Here is a 15,629-nt window from a genome sequence, read left to right on the forward strand (position 1 = left end):
ATTTGTGGGGTACAGATGGTGTGGGGAATCTGGAGCCAGCTCTGCATCCCCTGTGCTTCTGGAACTGTGCAGAAAATCCTTAAATGAGGGGGAAACCTACAGTGGTCTGTGTTTCCCTGCAGTGCCTGGCTTTGGGTGTGAGAGCAGAGCCCCAGGGTGGGGGTTTGGACTGAAGGTGCTCAGGCTCTGGCTTGCATCATTCCAGGCAAGAAAAGCAAATCAGCCTTCTCCTTTACAGTTTGTTTCCAAAAACAACTCTTTGCTTGGATGCTTCTCCAGTGAATTGATGCAGACCTGATTTATTGGAATGGATGGGATTCTTGTTATTTACCTTGGTGGTAACAAACAGCCATAGAGAAGTTGTTGATCCTGGGTATAACTCAGTAAGAACCTGATCCTGGGGTGGAGGACAATTGCCTTAAACAGAAACTTTTAAGGGGTTTTATTAGGCCGTCAATTCTTTAAAAAAAATGTGATTTCAGGTACCTATAACTAATAAAGCTCAAAATTCAGTGGCTGCAGGCGAGAAAAACATAAACCAAAGGCAGAGTGAGGTGGCTGTATAAACACTACAATAAAACTTGCTTAAAAGCCCCAGAGAGAAAAATTTAGAGGTGAAAAAGCAAGTACTCATGAAGTGCTGGTGTGTTTCAGTGGAAACTTCCGAGACCTGCAGCAGCTGCTACTTTAGGGCAGAGTTAAAGAAAGCCTATATGGCTGTGTGTTCTTCTGTAAAAAGTGAGGTTATGTTTATATAAATCTAATTTGAGCTTTTATTTACTTTTCAACTCCCTTTCTTCAGCAAAATCACCAAAAAATCACCCTCTCCACAGTGATGGTTTTGTAGATTTTGCCTGATTTCAGGATCTCCAGCAGCCCTGGGGCACAGGGCTCATCCCATGGTGCTTCCCCCCAGGAATACCTGATTGATGTTCTTGCATGTCCATGCACAGAGGGGTGTTGTAATAAAGTAAATGGGCAGCAGCCCTGCCCATGGCAGGGGTTTGGAGTGAGATCCAAACTCACCACACGCACTAAAGCCTATCATGAAGTGCCACACCAGCTCATCTTCTGAACACTTCCAGGGATAGCGACTCTGCCGTGTCCCTTGGAGCAGGGCTGGGGATGCTGAAGGAGCTGGCAGCGCTGGAAGTTTCTGGGATTCAGGCAGAAGCTCCAGGAAAAGCTCTCTCTGCAGCAGTCTGGTGGGAATTTTTGCTGAGATCAGCCCAAACAAGAAGAGCACTGTAAATGTTGTTCTCGGAGCGAGGGGCTGGGTTCCTGCCCAGCCGTGGTGCCTCTGCATTCCCCTGGCTGGGAGGGGCAGCCCGGACAGGCCACGGGCTCTCTGCATGGCCTGTGGGCAGCCCTGAATACCGAGGGGCTCATTGCCCCAGGCCATCGTCAGCCCTTGGAAAATCCCCTTTATGGAAGCCCTGGAGTGACCAGGAGCTTCCTGTTCCCACCAAATGCATCTGCTTTGGGTCCTTGGATTTATCCCTTCATCGCTGCCACAGGGGGCTGGTGCTTTGCCAACCCATTGTGTCTCGGTTGCAAACAGATGGTCAGGGCTGAAAATGGGATGGGGTTCAAAACCAGCCCAAAATGTTTAATGCCAACCTGCTGGCCAGATGCCTGTGTGGAAATCTGACCCTCCGCCCTGTGCCCTGGGTGGTGGCTGCAGCATGGAGCCGGGGACATGGCACACAATGGCCAGGCACAGCTGATGCCAGCAGCCCCAGCCCCACCCCTGGTCCCACCTCTCTTTCCCAAGCAGACAAACCCCACCGCTGAAACCCATGAACCCACAGACTCCCTGCTAGAGCTGTTTAATTGCCCAGCCTCTGATTGACCTCTGCCTGGAGCTTGTTCTCAAACCAAGCGAAGTCAGGAACCAGAAGTGACCCCAGAACTTAATCCTGATGGAATGCTTACTCCCCCTTGGAAGAGGATCAGGAGATTAACACTCACCTTCCTAGCAGCCTCTCCAAGTGACATTTTGATGATTTAAGACACCAAAAAGCAGCTTCTGCAGGGAAGGTCAGTGCAACATTTTAATCAAAATTGGTCAAGACTCAACTTTAGGGTTTTGCAGGTGCACGTGATAATTCGATATTTGTCCTGATTTTGAAAACAATTATGACTTTTTTTTCCCCAGGCAACAACATTTTTAGGAAACCCCTTGAATAATCCTGGCTTTCTGCTGGTAAAAGATCCTGGGGTAAAATTCCTGGTGCTGTAATAGACATTCTTCCTGGAATCCTCTGCTTTGCCGTGAAGAGTATTAACTACAGTCTCCATCTCTCCAGGATTTGTGCTTGCAACAGCCCCAGCTCTCTCCAGGCTGTTATTCAGCCCCCAACACCTGATGCCAAAATTCTTCCCTGCAGGCAAAGTGGGTCAGGTTTTCCCTGCTGCTGCTCAGCTGGCTGGAGTGAGAGTCCACAGGGGAAGGCGACCCAGTGAGTTTAATCCAAGGGCACTTTCCTGCTCTTTTAAAGCATGGCTATGTCACACCAGGGACTATTGACTGGGATGTGACAGCTGGAGATGCCATCCCTTGCCAGGATGTTTAAAGCCAGACCAAGGGAAAAAATATATATAAGGCAAGGAAGGTTTTCTCTTGAAGATTGCAGAGTAAGCTGCAGCCTCAGATGGGTCAGTTCCATTTTGAGTGCCCAGGGACATGGAAAATAAAAGCACAAGATTCTGGAAAAGCAAAGCAAACCAGAATTGAGCTGCTGATGCCATCAGCTGCATCCTCCTCCTTCCAGAGGGAAAAAGCCTTTCACACTGGCTTGATTTCTGCAGCCCCAAAAATAAGGTTCCTCTTTAAGAGCAGCTTTACTCGTTGCCCTAAGCAACCATCTATATCCAAGTGTTATGGGCTGGGATGTGAAACAGCCAGCAGGAGGGGCCGAGCAGTGCCGGGGATCAGAAGAACACGGGGGCAGCAGGGCAGGACATGTGCCTTGGTGGCATGTGGCATTTGCCATGGTTAGCAGAAAGCACTTGTCATTTCTTGAACCTTTATGCTTTAAATATTGTGCCTGACAGTCAAGTAAATTCTGGTCTGTTGTAACCCAAGCAGGAGCTGCCCTCTCCTCACTGGTTGCTTTCAGCTGTAAACATTCATTTGTCTGCATTTTGCCCTCATGGGGAAAAGTAAATCTCAAAGGGTAAGGTATTTGTAACCTTCAGTTTGTTGGTACTAAAACAGTCAAGGGGCTTTTCCTGTGACTGATGTGCCTCTGCAAAGGCATCCTTGGTGGCCATGGTGGGCAAATGCTGCCCCCAGACTGGAGCTGGTGTGGCTTCCAATATCACTGGAAGCTCCTGGGAACTGATTTCCTGGGGGTCAGGTTGTTCTCTCTTTAATTACATTTAGTGGTGCTGGAGCCTGACCAGCAGCCCTTCACCACAGCTGGGGTTTGGGCTACTGCAAAGGCACTGGGTGTCCCTCCCATTTGGTGTTGACCCCTCTGGATACTCAATCTCTTTGAAAATTCCCTGGAAAGTGAGGAAATATCTCAAGTGACACAAAGTCACATTTTTCAACCTACAAACAGTAAGGCTCTGTTACAAAAAATGCTAACATCACCGGGAGCAAAGCAGGATAAATACAGGAACTGTATTTATTGTGGCTCCAAAGAGGTACTGCTGCAAGGCCAGACCCTGAGCGCTGCCCCGTGCCCAGGTCCAGCCCACCCGCCCCCGGAGCCAGTGACACCGTGTGGCAGTGGTGTCCCAGGAGTGGCAGCAGGAGCCTGTCCTGTAAAGCCACCCCTGTCCCAGAGGCTCTCCTGCCTGCTCACTCCCTGCCTTTCCCTTCTCAGAGTTTCCAGCCAAGGCCTGCATTTAAAGAGGTGTCTCGGAGATGCCGCGTCTGGCAGTGGCCGGTGCTGTTCCGGATGCTGGTGTGACAAGGAAACACCTCCACATCCTCTGGGCAGAGTTAATATTTGGACAGTGTTAAAATATAACCAGCATTGCTCAGCTCAGCTGAACGCCCTGGCTGTGCCCCAGCCCTCTCCAACCTGCGAGGCACTGCCTGGCTCCCCTCCCGCTGCACGGGGCTCGGGACTTGACACTGGCACTTGGGATTTAAACAAAGCACACTTTAATATCTGCAGGAGGAATGCCTGAGCAGTGGCTGCAGAACAGCAACGATTAAGGGCTGAGGAGAAAAACAATTAAACTGGTCAGGCAAAATATTAGGAGAGTGGCTCTGCAAATACTGGGGGTTTTCTCTCTCAAAAATAAAGAAGGAGCCTGAGGTTGAGCGCTGTGCTCTGAATATTCGTGGGGCTCTGCTGGTCCTCAGGCAGCACTGGCTTGCAGGAGGGTGAGGAAGCCCTCCAGCTGTTCACCTCTGCAGTTCAGTCTGTCATTCCTCAAATTAGTACACTATGGAAAAGGCTGGAAAAGGCGGAAGGTGGTGGTCGTGGTGTATCAGTCCTGATAACGTGGCGTGAAATCAGTCCGGACTCCCTCATGTCCCAAGGAGAGGAGCCTGGGTGCGAGTCTGAGGAGAAGAGCAGGGTTTTCTCACAGCCCCAGAGCACCAGTGGCCCCAGCCATGTCCCCTTTGGCAGCACGCCCTGAGCTGCAGGGCAGGGCCCACACTGGCCCCCTGGTTTGGGTCCTGTCCCCTCGCTGTCAGCACTCACTAGGAGCTGCGGTTTGGCACCGAAAGGCCTGGAGACACCCACAGAAAAAGGACCCCGAGCCCAGGGCTGTGTCTGTCCCACACACAGCCCCTACAGCTGTGGCTCTGCGGCCCCTGCAGCTGCAGAAAGTGCTGGGGAATTACAGGCAGAGGAACGAAATGTTTAATTTCAGGTTGTGGCATAAGCATGTGTGCAGGGGCTGCAGGAAGCACAGTGAGAGCTGTTTGGCTCTTTTCCCCTCAAAAAAGGGAGTCTAACTCCACACCAAGATGAGCTTTAAGGTCCTTTCCAACCAAAACCATTCTGTGATTCTAGGATCCCTCCTCTCCCATGCCACAGTTGCACCACCAAAGCTGCCTGTCGCAACCCTGTGGTCTCCCAGCTGCAGGAAGGTCCATCCCAAAGCCCAGGAACTTTGTGAAAACCCCCCAACATTAGGCACAGTCAGTTTATCAAGATTAGTTAATTAAAGGCCACTTGTTATTAATTTGGAGATTTCCAGAATATGTTTAGTCCCTGTAAAGTCACCAGAAAAGAAAAATTGCTGCAACAAGTTTTCCTTGGATATGAAAAATGACCTTTCTTGCCCGAGTGCATTCAGAGCTGCACACCCAGAAGGCAGGTGCCTCCCAGCTGAGCGGCCCCGAGTCCCCTCTCACTCACAGGGCTGCTCTGCAAGCGCTGTCAACCCGGGGAAATTTATTTAGGCAGTCTCAAGGGAAGGTCTTGGCAAAGCATTAATGGCCTTCTTTTATAAAAGAGACCTTTATTCCCTGGCCTGTGTCTCGTTCAGCTGGTTGGGTCCATGTGCAGGGCCAATATCCATCTCTGAGCGTTTCCGCGGGGCTGCGGAGGAATTCGCTGAGCCCGTGGTGAAACATCTGCCTCAGCAATAACACAGCTGCACGTGGTGCCCTCTCACCCCGAGGGCTGAGCTGCTGCACTCTCAGCTGGTGGGCACCTTGGCATTTCGTGTGCTCAGTGTCATGGGCACCTCAGAATTCCGTGCTTGTTCCACTGGGAATGAGCCGGTGCAGAGCTGGAAAGGAAGAGACCGTGCAGAAAACCCCTGTGAAAATGAAAGGCTGACAGTAATCCCCATATCCTGGCACTGCATTCAACTGCAGCTGGATGTGGAATCCCAGAGAGTTCTGAAGTATCAAATTCAAAGTGATGTGTGTGAGCCCCAGTCACAACTCTCCGAAAAAGATCCCAATTCTGGGAAAACAAATTCCAAACAGTTAAGAAAAAACACATCTGAGACACTCCAATTAACTGCAACTCTCACATGGTCTCGGATTTGTCTCGGAGCCTCCCTAGATTTTCGTCCTTAATCCTAGAATGAAATTCAATTTATTTCATATGTTCTTAGTGCCTGAAGGATTATTGTATCCTTGCAGTTACTTGTAGGGCCTTCCCTTCCCTTCCCTTCCCTTCCCTTCCCTTCCCTTCCCTTCCCTTCCCTTCCCTTCCCTTCCCTTCCCTTCCCTTCCCTTCCCTTCCCTTCCCTTCCCTTCCCTTCCCTTCCCTTCCCTTCCCTTCCCTTCCCTTCCCTTCCCTTCCCTTCCCTTCCCTTCCCTTCCCTTCCCTTCCCTTCCCACATGGAAGAGTCATTTCCTTGGTTTCAATAGAGCAGGACTAGTGTGGCCAGCTGATACCTTCACCATCTGAGTGGTTCCATGTCATAAATAGATGCAAGAAGTCAAGGGGACTCCAACCTCCACGGAGTCACCAAAGGAATGAGCACAATTCCTGCTGCTGCTTCATTAATCTTCCTCAAATAGAGATTTTCGTTATGGTTTTCTACATAAATAGTATAGAAAATTAGAAATAAAAATAATATATCAAATTCTAAATTAAATTCATTAATTCTAAATTAATTCTAAAGATATAAAAGTCTCTTCTCATGATAAATCGGTTCTCAGAGCAGCTTACCCTGGAAAATATGGGCCCTGTCCTGGTCCAGCCGATGGACATCCAAAACTCAATATTCCTCAGCCATTCTATCACCAGAAATACCAGCAGCACGAGCTGGCAACACCACTTCTGGTAACAAAATAACTCAGATTCATTCTTAAATGTAGCAAAATAAATTGGTTTATCTCTGAAGAACCATTAATATGAGAGTTTGGTTTGGTTTGTGTATCTGCAATCAGGAAATATCCCTAACCCAGAAATATCCCCTTCATCTGATTTTTCAAAATCAGTCTTTTCATTTCTAATTAGCTCTTGGCACGAAAGCTTTTTATAGCAAGGTTTCAGCCAAAAGGAGCTGAGTTGGGCTGTGAATTTCTGACTTGTCAAGACAAAAGTTCCAGAGCGGGGAAATAAAGGCAGTTGTCCCAAAGTATCCCAGGGAAATGGGCTGGTTCTCCCACATCATCCTCAGATGGGAGCATGGGCACGGAAAATAGCCCCGCTGGTGCCAGGGGCAGGACTTTGGTGGCAGTGCCAGTGGGAAAACACCTGTTCCCAGGGGTAAATAACTGACAGTCAAGACACTGGTGTCACTGTCACACGTTCCTCAGAACCGGCCTTCCCCTTGGGACAGAGCTGCCTCGTCCCCAGCGCCCCGTGCATCCGTGGGGATGGAGACACATGTGACAGGCTCGGTGGGTGGCTCGGTGGGTGGCCCGGGCAGGATGCAGATGTTGCCCCCTTGCCACGTGCCAGCCGCAGAGCCAGAGCACCCAGCCTCTCCTGTGGAGGGAGGTTTCCTTTCCAAACCCAACCCACCATGCCTGTGCTGCATTCCGGGCCCACGGCCCCGCTGTCCCCAGGTCCCTGTGGGAGGGGACCCCGCGCCCCATCCTCCTCCACAGCAGCTCCTCACAGGGTCCCACCGGGTGATGGCCCTGGAACTGACTGCCTGGTGGGTGATGTCACCGGAATCACAGAGGGAAAGGCCAAATAAGGCAGCAATTTAGGGAGGATATGTCCTAAAATGGGAGTTGAACTGATGACCAGCAAGCACAGGACACAGGGATGATATTACCATGTTGAGAGCCCACAGCCCGCACAATCCCAATGCTGGAAAAATCCCTTCAGGACTTGGAAAGGGGAGAGAAAATCAGCTGAAGTCAGAGCTCTTTCCTCCCCAAATGCAGGCAGGGCCCGAGGTCAGCGTGGGAAGGATCCCAGTGCTAGGAGAGATGGACACATCCATGCCGTGAGAATTTTTTTCCTGGGAAGAGACAGTTTTTTGAGGAGTTCCTTCAACATTATTTTGGCTTTTCAACATAGAGCAATGAACCTGTTCTGGGCAATTGAAGAAATGTGATTTTAAAGGGGCTTGAAGCCAAATACAGGGAGGAAGCTGGACCGAGCTGAAGAAGGGGAAGGGGTGCAGATCCTACACCGGCTCCAGGGCTGGGGCAGCCTCTGCTGGGAGCCGCTGGGAAGCTGCCGGGCTTCAGTGCAAGGCTGTATCCCTCCCAGCAGGGAGGAGCTGTTTGGGGTATCCCGGTGTGCTCAGCACCCAGGGAAGGACAGAGCTGCCAAGGATTCCACGGAGGGAGCCCAGCCAAACGCACTGGGAATCTGCCCACCTCCCCTCTGCCATGCTGCACTCCCCTGATGTCCAGAGCAGGAGGGGCTGAGCTGGCAGCACAGACATTGCCAGGTTTTCATATTTATTGGATGAAATTGAATTTAGGGGCTGCGGTGTCAAAAGATTGAACTTGATTTATAAACCCCACCAAGACCCAGGTCCAAGGGGGCGGTGAGGGAAGATTTGGGCTCACCCAGCAGAATTTGCTCCTTTGGGCAGAAAGGTGAGATGGGGCCTCACCAAGGGGTTACTCAGATTCTGGAGGACTGGAATAACAGCCAATTTAATGAGAGCCACAGCTGTGCTCCAGCTGCAGCTGCCTGAGTGGCATCTGTACCCCTGGCAGCTGTACAGACACATGGGGTGGGTGTGCTCAGGACCACACTGTGGGAATTCCTGGGCAGCAAGTCTGTAAGGAGAAATTCAGGAGCTGGCCAAGGCCCCAAGCATCTCTAGTCATGGTGCTGGGAAGAGATGGCTGGAACTGGCCACACTCAGGTACTGTCCCCAAGCAGCATCAGTGACAGTCCAACCCAGCCAGGGTCCCTCTGCCCTCACCCCTAGGGCCTCACAAACACGCAGGCTGAGGATGTCAGCATCCCCACGTTGCTCTCCTCATTCCCATGCAGCACTAATAATAACCATGGAGTGCAGCTATTATTAACAGCGATGGCCAGTGCTCTCTGCAGTGACGACACCGAGCACAGGCTGGCAGGGCCCCCCTCTCTGCGCCCAGCAGAGCCCCAGGAATGCGATAGTTTCCTGTGAAAGAGGTCCTGCTCATTCATCAGGCATCAAGAAGTGTGTGCAGGCCAAGAATGTATTTATTTTTCATCTAAATATAGTTGAAGTTCTATTAAAATCTGCCAGGAGTGGCCGGACTCCCACTCCACACCGGGCACCAGGGAGGTGACACATGGCTCTGGGTGCCAGTCCCTCATTTCCACGTGTGCCTTCATGCCAGGATGCTCTGGGTGATGCTTTGGCACAAGGAGGGGATGTGGGCAGGGGTGATGGCACCACTGCCTGCAGCCCCCCCCACCTGTGCCCAGGTAAGACTCGGGTGGCCACAGCCTCTCCCCTGCATGGGAGCATGAGCAGCTCTGAGCATTTGGCAGAAGGAGAGCAAGAGGCCCCGAGACGGCTCCTGCAGGGACAGCCCAGGGATGTCAGGCAGGGGACACCCAGCCCCAGGCAGGGTCGGGGGCTGTTTGAGGGGTCACTGCTTGGCCTCTGGCAGCAGCACTGGAGAGGATGAAGTTTATCTCGTGCTTCAAGAATGACTCTTCATGAGCGAATTGGATTTGTATTTGTTCCAGAACAACCACTAGCAACTGCTGGGGCCAGCAGGAATCTGGCCGATGATTATTTAGGTTATCTGGATAGCTTCGAAAGCTTATCCAAACTGTCTGGGCCCTCGCTGTTGGTGGCTCAGGAGAAAAACTCAAAAACTGGCCATTTTTCCTCTCTGCCCTGACAGTGTTGTGTGGTCATCCCAAATGGCAAAGGTACCCTCCGACAGCCTCAGGTGCAGCCCTCCACAAGGGAGGGGGCCCTGCCTGTGGGATGGCTGAGAGCTTCTTTTCACTGCTGGCCTGGTTCCCGTGGGACAGGACAGGGCCCTGGGATTCAGCCTGGCCACTGCTGCTGTCCCAGTCCCTGCCCCTGTGCCCAGAGCAGAACACCCCTCACTCCCTTATCTCCCCACCACCCCTCACTGCCTGACCCATGGGAGCCTCCTTCAGCTCTCTCTGTGCTCTCTGCTGCTGTTGTCAACAATTCTCCCTCTGCAGGTGCACCAAGGCAGACCTGCTGGTCAGGTGTCCCTGCGGGTTCAATGCCCACGTGCAGGGGCTCAGGGAGGGGGCAGGAGGGGCTGCCACTTTAACCCCTCACACAAGACAAAAGGTTTGAAGGTTTAACGCCCAAACAAGACCAAATCCCACAGGCCAGCTCCAGGCCTGTCTGTAACACGCACACACACACAAGTTCATGCATATCTATATGCATGTATGGGAAGGAATGACTTTGCAGGGGCATCTTTTGCTGTTTAAGGAAAACCTGCCCCTGCCTCCTTCATGCTGCAGACTCTCAAAGCTTGGAACCAAGGGTTTGCCAAAAATAGAAGGAGAGAACCACCCCCCAGCTCTCTCCAAAAGATGGTGATTTTTAATCAGAAGATCTTCAGCCAACGACAAAAGGAGGGGTGAAAATCCACAGGTGGGGCAGCCAGGATTGGCAGGAGCCCCACACGGTGCTGGGGCTGGGCAGGGAGAGGAGGTGTCAGTGCAGTGCACAAACTGCCCTCAGCACCGAGGAGGGGACATTAGAGCCTGCAGTTAAGTGGAAGCCAGGAATTTGATGAAGAATTGGTTTTGACAGACCACATGGAAAATCAAACCATCTCACTTAGGGGTTTTTTGGTCTTTTGGTTTACTGGCATTTTTCCTGTGAAACCTTCTCTCCTGTGTGTGAAGATGGTATGTTGTAGCTGGGCTCTCACATCTGCAATCACATAACAGCAGCAACAGAGATTGCAACACTCCAGTGAGGATCAGATGGAGTAGGATCCTAATGTTTATTCAAAATTAACTACTATGATAAAAATAGCGGTAATAAATAATGTCTGCCTGGGCTCTGAAAATGTAAAAAGAACAGTAAGAACCCCAGTCACCTTCATCTTTCAATACATTTCTAAAAAATTATTTTTCTGGTATTTCACTTGGTAATTGAGACTTCTTTTAGAATTAGAATTTCTTTTTCATTTGCTAAAGATCTAAAATCTAAATAAAAATTTTAATCAGAGACTGTTCTCAACATTTTATTATGCTTACCCAAGCTCACTGATCGTCCCCATGAGGCAGGGTGGGCAGCAGGACATCGCCCTTACCTGCTGCAGGATGCAGGAGGAGGTGGCGAGTGCTGCTCTGTGACACCAGAGGGATCTCTGGTTCCAAAAGTCAACGATGGGGAACATCTGCAAGACACAAACCCAACCACTCAGAGAGACCCTGTTTGCCTGGCACAAACACATTGATTACACCTGTTACCAGCACATTAAGATGAGACCTGGGCAATACAGGGAGTAAATGCAAAGCTCCAAGTCCCAAAAGATGTCCATCCCTCTCCACACGATGCAGAAGTGCCCAAAGCAGGGTCCGTGCTGCAGGGAGAGGCTGGTGCTGCCGTGGTGCAGGACAGCTCGGTGTCATGGCTTAACCCCAGCCATTAACTAAGAACCAGCTACTGAGAAAAAAATGCACTCCACCCCAATCCAACCCCAAACACTGGCCTCTGTGAGGAAAACTAACCCTACCCCAGCCAAAGCCAGCACCCATGGGGAGAGGCTGCTGGTCGCAGCTGGCAGGTCAGATTAAAAACTGGCTCTGTTTACACTGTGCCCCAGCAGGATCCACTGGCACCTTCCCCCAGCAGCTGCTTCTCCTGCTGCTAAATCTGACAGGATTTTTCAAAACCTCTGAAACTGCCCCCAGGCTCTTTCGCAATGCCTGAGTATGTTCAAATGCTCCTTAATTTCCAAGGACAAGAGCCAATCCTGCCTAATTTATGTGCACTCCCCCATTAGCTTCTTAATAACCTTGTAACAGATGACTCTTGCATAAATAGTCCCGAAATCAGATCTCCACGGGGATCACCATGATTCCAGAGTCTCCTGTTAACTCCTGGCAGCGGGAGAGGTGTTATGTTCCCTTTCCAAAGGCACAGGGAACCCTTTTGCTCTATTACCTGCAGGACTTGGCTGCGGCTGGTGGCTCCCAGGGGAGCTGAAGGTCTCCTCCGGCAGAGCTGTTCTGACCTGGGGCAGTGCCCCCCAGGCACCCCCCGGGGCCCCCACCAGTGTGGTGGGCATGGCTGCACCATTTCCAGTCTCCTGGGATGGATGGAGATGTGTTTTGACAAACGAAGGCCTCCGCACACAGTAATTGAAGGCACTTTGTGGGGAAATGGGAAGTGCTCGGGAAGCACCCAGCAGGACAGTAATGGCTTTTTGCTGAACCTCACCAGATTTTCTCATCCCAGTCTGTGATCTCCAGCACTGCAGCTACCAAATGGAAATGCCAGAGCATTCCACCAGCAGCAGCCAGCGGCTGTCACCGAGGCCCTGGAAAAGGAGCCCAGGCACTGCCCCACATCACCCCTGGCGTTCGGGGGCCTTGGGGCTCGGACCGGGCAGAGGCTCAGCTCCATCCCTGAACTCTTCTCTGACCGCAAAGCATCCCCCACCTCTGAACCCAACTCAGCTCCCACAAGACTGCCCCCACTAAGGACTAAAGCTGCCCCTCCAAGCCCCTGTTTCTGCCTGACCCAAGGCAGTAAATCCCCTCCCAGCTTCCCCCCAGAGAGCCCAGCGGAACTCCTGAGCCTTCCAATAAAATCAGGAATGAAAATCACTGACCTGGACTCCTGCCTGCGCTGCCAGCCAGGTTGTCCCCAGCTGCTGGAAGTGCTGGAGCTGCTTCTCCCTGTGACAGGTGGCACAAGCCGCGCTGCCCCGGCAGCACAGGTGCTGCACCTTTGGGTGCAGAAACAGAATTTTAAATGGGATCCTAAGCACTGCTCATTCCCAGAGCTCTGTGGATCCACGGTGATTCCCTGGGTCTGTGTGTGCAGCTCGGCCGGGGTGGCAGCTCCAGGAGCCAACGATAGCACATTCACCATTAATCTGTCAGCCCCCAGCTCCTGCCAAGAAGGATGCAAGGTATTTGCTGGGGAAAACAAATTACTAATGCCAGCCTCAAATCTATCTGTAAATGCGGAATTAGCCAAAGAATGTATGTGTACATCTAATAAAGGACAATCTCATTTCCCCCCAGTGCGGGAAGCCGAGTGCCGCTCTGAAGAGGCTGCTGCCCGTGCTCTGACAGAGGCAGGAGCATCCCGACGGCAGCGGTGCAGCGCGGATTAGCAGCAGTTAACAACTGATTCATTGAGGCTCTTCAAGCCGTCATTAGCCCCAGTGGATTCATGCTTTGGAGTGACTGCCACGGTTACGCGATACCATCTCTGTTATTCCAAACTTAATGGAGCCGCATAAACAAAGCAGTTTTAGAACAGTCCCTTCTTTCTTTCTTTTTTTTTTTTTTTTTTTCTCCCTTAAAGATCACTGTTTGGATAAAGCAGAGGGTGGCAATAATTCTCCAGGCTGGCCGTGGCACCTCCAAGCGCAGCCGGGTGCTGCAGAGCCGGCCCGAGGAGCAGCTCCGGTGGCTCCAGCTGCCATCCCGACGGATCCTCCTCAGCACCCCCTGCCCGGGCAGCCCCGTCCAGTCCCATCCCACCACGCCCTTCCCGAAAGGGCTCTGGACCAGTTGCTGCGCTTCCAGCCCGAGATCTCGCCTCATTCCCACCCGTGCAGAGGAAAGTTCTCGTGTGCCTCTCACCACCGTAACCTGTGGTGCTGACAGCACACGGGGTAAGACATTTTTGCTACCTGGGCAGGACTTGCACATCCCTGTTCCGCATCTCTGCGGGACCCAGGAGCATCGGCCGGGAACCGGAGAGAGCACGAGGGGGTTTGAGATGCGGGGTAAGGGGGACCCGGGCGGCACCTGCACACAGCTGCCCAACCCTCGTAACAAGGGCAGCTGAACCCCAAAGTTAGAGGAGGAGGAAGGCACAGGCTGCCCAGCTCCTCCCCGACCTGCCCCGTGGCACTTCCCGCACCGGGACTGTGTCACAGCTGTGACACTCCTGACAGCAGGAGATTATTCCTGCACGGAGCTGCCCGGCGATTTGGGATATCTTGCATTATGCAAGACACACACTTCCTGCATCTAAATTCAGTGAAAAAATCCTGCTCCTAACGGGACACAATCCAAAGCCATAAAATTGTGCTGCACAACTATTAAAGCAGTCATAAATAATAATTATTTCACAAAGGCGAATGTCTCTGTAGAGCTGGCAAAAGAAAGCAATTTTTTTCTTTATTAATTATTTCACTTAAAAAGTAAAATAAATTGACCAGCTACCGAGCTTGTCAAAAGCTAAATGGGAACTGTCACACAAACAAATGTTCTGCTAACGTCGGAAAAGGAATTTCCTTTATAAGAGGAAAGATTATCCAGCACTGCTTCTGGATAAGGCTGTGGCAAGAGTTTGCCTCAAACTTACAGAGGAAAAAAAGCAACAGGAGGAAGAGATCTCTGGCTATTTTACCTGGCACGTAATGAGGAAAAAGCCAGAAAATGAGAACTGCAGTGAGGTGCCTGTCACCATCCCAAGGAGCGGGGTGTCCCATCAGCCTGGGGGGCTGCAGCCAGGGCTCAGCCAGGTGTGCTGAGCTGCCTGCGAGGGCTGTGCCTGGAACACCGGCTCCAGGGCTCCTCGCCTGTGCCACACGAAGGCGTCCTGGCTCACCCCCGTGCCCAGAGGGAGTGGCAGGAGTTCTGCTCCTCTGGGAAAGGACGGCCGAGGGCTGGAAGCCAGGGTAAATCGCAGGCAGATGTTGCTCACAGCTGCAGGAAGGTTTGGCTGCAGCAGCTCAAGCCATTCCCAGGTGAGCAGAGGGCTGAACTCGAACACCCCCACACCCCAGCCAGCGCCTGCTGCCGATCCAGCTCATCCCAGGGGCATTCCAGCAAAGCCCTGGGACAGCCCCCAGCTGAGTGGGGCCGGTGCCCAGGGCTGTGCCCGCAGCAGGGACCAGCAGCTCACCCATATTCCAACAAAACACCAGTGACCAAGGAAGCCCCGAGGCAGGACTGTGCCTGCAGAGACCAAACGGATGCCTCAGGCCCCCATCCAGACAGAGGATTGGATTTGCTGTCCCTTCCCAGCCCTGCTTTCCCGGAGCCCGGTCCCTGCGCTGCAGTGGAGCAACACTGACCCCCTGTGTAGGTGGCAAAGCCTTGCAGGGGCCCAGCTCCCTCCGGGGCCCGGGAGAGCCCTGGACCGGTCACCAGAAGCCCTGGAGGTCAGAAGGCGACCAGGGACATCAGCCCTCATCCTGTGGCATCTGCACACGGAGCAGTGCTGGCAGATGGGCAGACAGAGAGCCCCAGCCCAGACTGGGCTAAGCAGCCAGGCAGGAAAAAGGCTCCAGGAGCTTTCCAAAGCCCCAGGCTCTTTGTCTGGAAGCAGGTGAGGAGCTGTAGCTGCAGAGCTCAGAACTGCACACACACCTGCGGAGGTGAGGGGCAGGGCCCTGACTCTGTTGGCCTTTCCCTTAAAGTTTCAAGCTTATTTTCATTCTGCTCATGGGGCATGGGCTGTTTGTTTCCTTAGGTATCACTCTAAAAATAACCCCTGGGAACAATCAGTTCTCCTGATGTCCAAACTCCTTGATGTTATTCAGCCCATGAAAGTGACCTTCATATTGCAGCAGATTTTAAAAATTCCATCTAGGCAAGAAAAGAGCACACAGATGAGCCAGAAAATGCCAGCCTGGC

The 15,629-nt window shown here is 52.2% G+C and overlaps 1 long non-coding RNA gene across 1 annotated transcript; it reads right to left on the reverse strand.

Annotated features, from left to right (window-relative positions):
• Nucleotides 1-11,065: 11,065 nt before the first annotated feature.
• Nucleotides 11,066-14,607, reverse strand: LOC138117621 (uncharacterized). Its single transcript, XR_011154739.1, has 3 exons — nt 14,398-14,607; nt 12,638-12,921; nt 11,066-11,197 (listed from the first exon to the last, which is right to left on the reverse strand). It is a non-coding gene; the product is annotated as an uncharacterized lncRNA (long non-coding RNA).
• Nucleotides 14,608-15,629: the final 1,022 nt, after the last annotated feature.

The sequence above is a fragment of the Aphelocoma coerulescens genome, chromosome 12, assembly GCF_041296385.1.
Source record: "Aphelocoma coerulescens isolate FSJ_1873_10779 chromosome 12, UR_Acoe_1.0, whole genome shotgun sequence".
Lineage (NCBI taxonomy): Eukaryota > Metazoa > Chordata > Aves > Passeriformes > Corvidae > Aphelocoma > Aphelocoma coerulescens.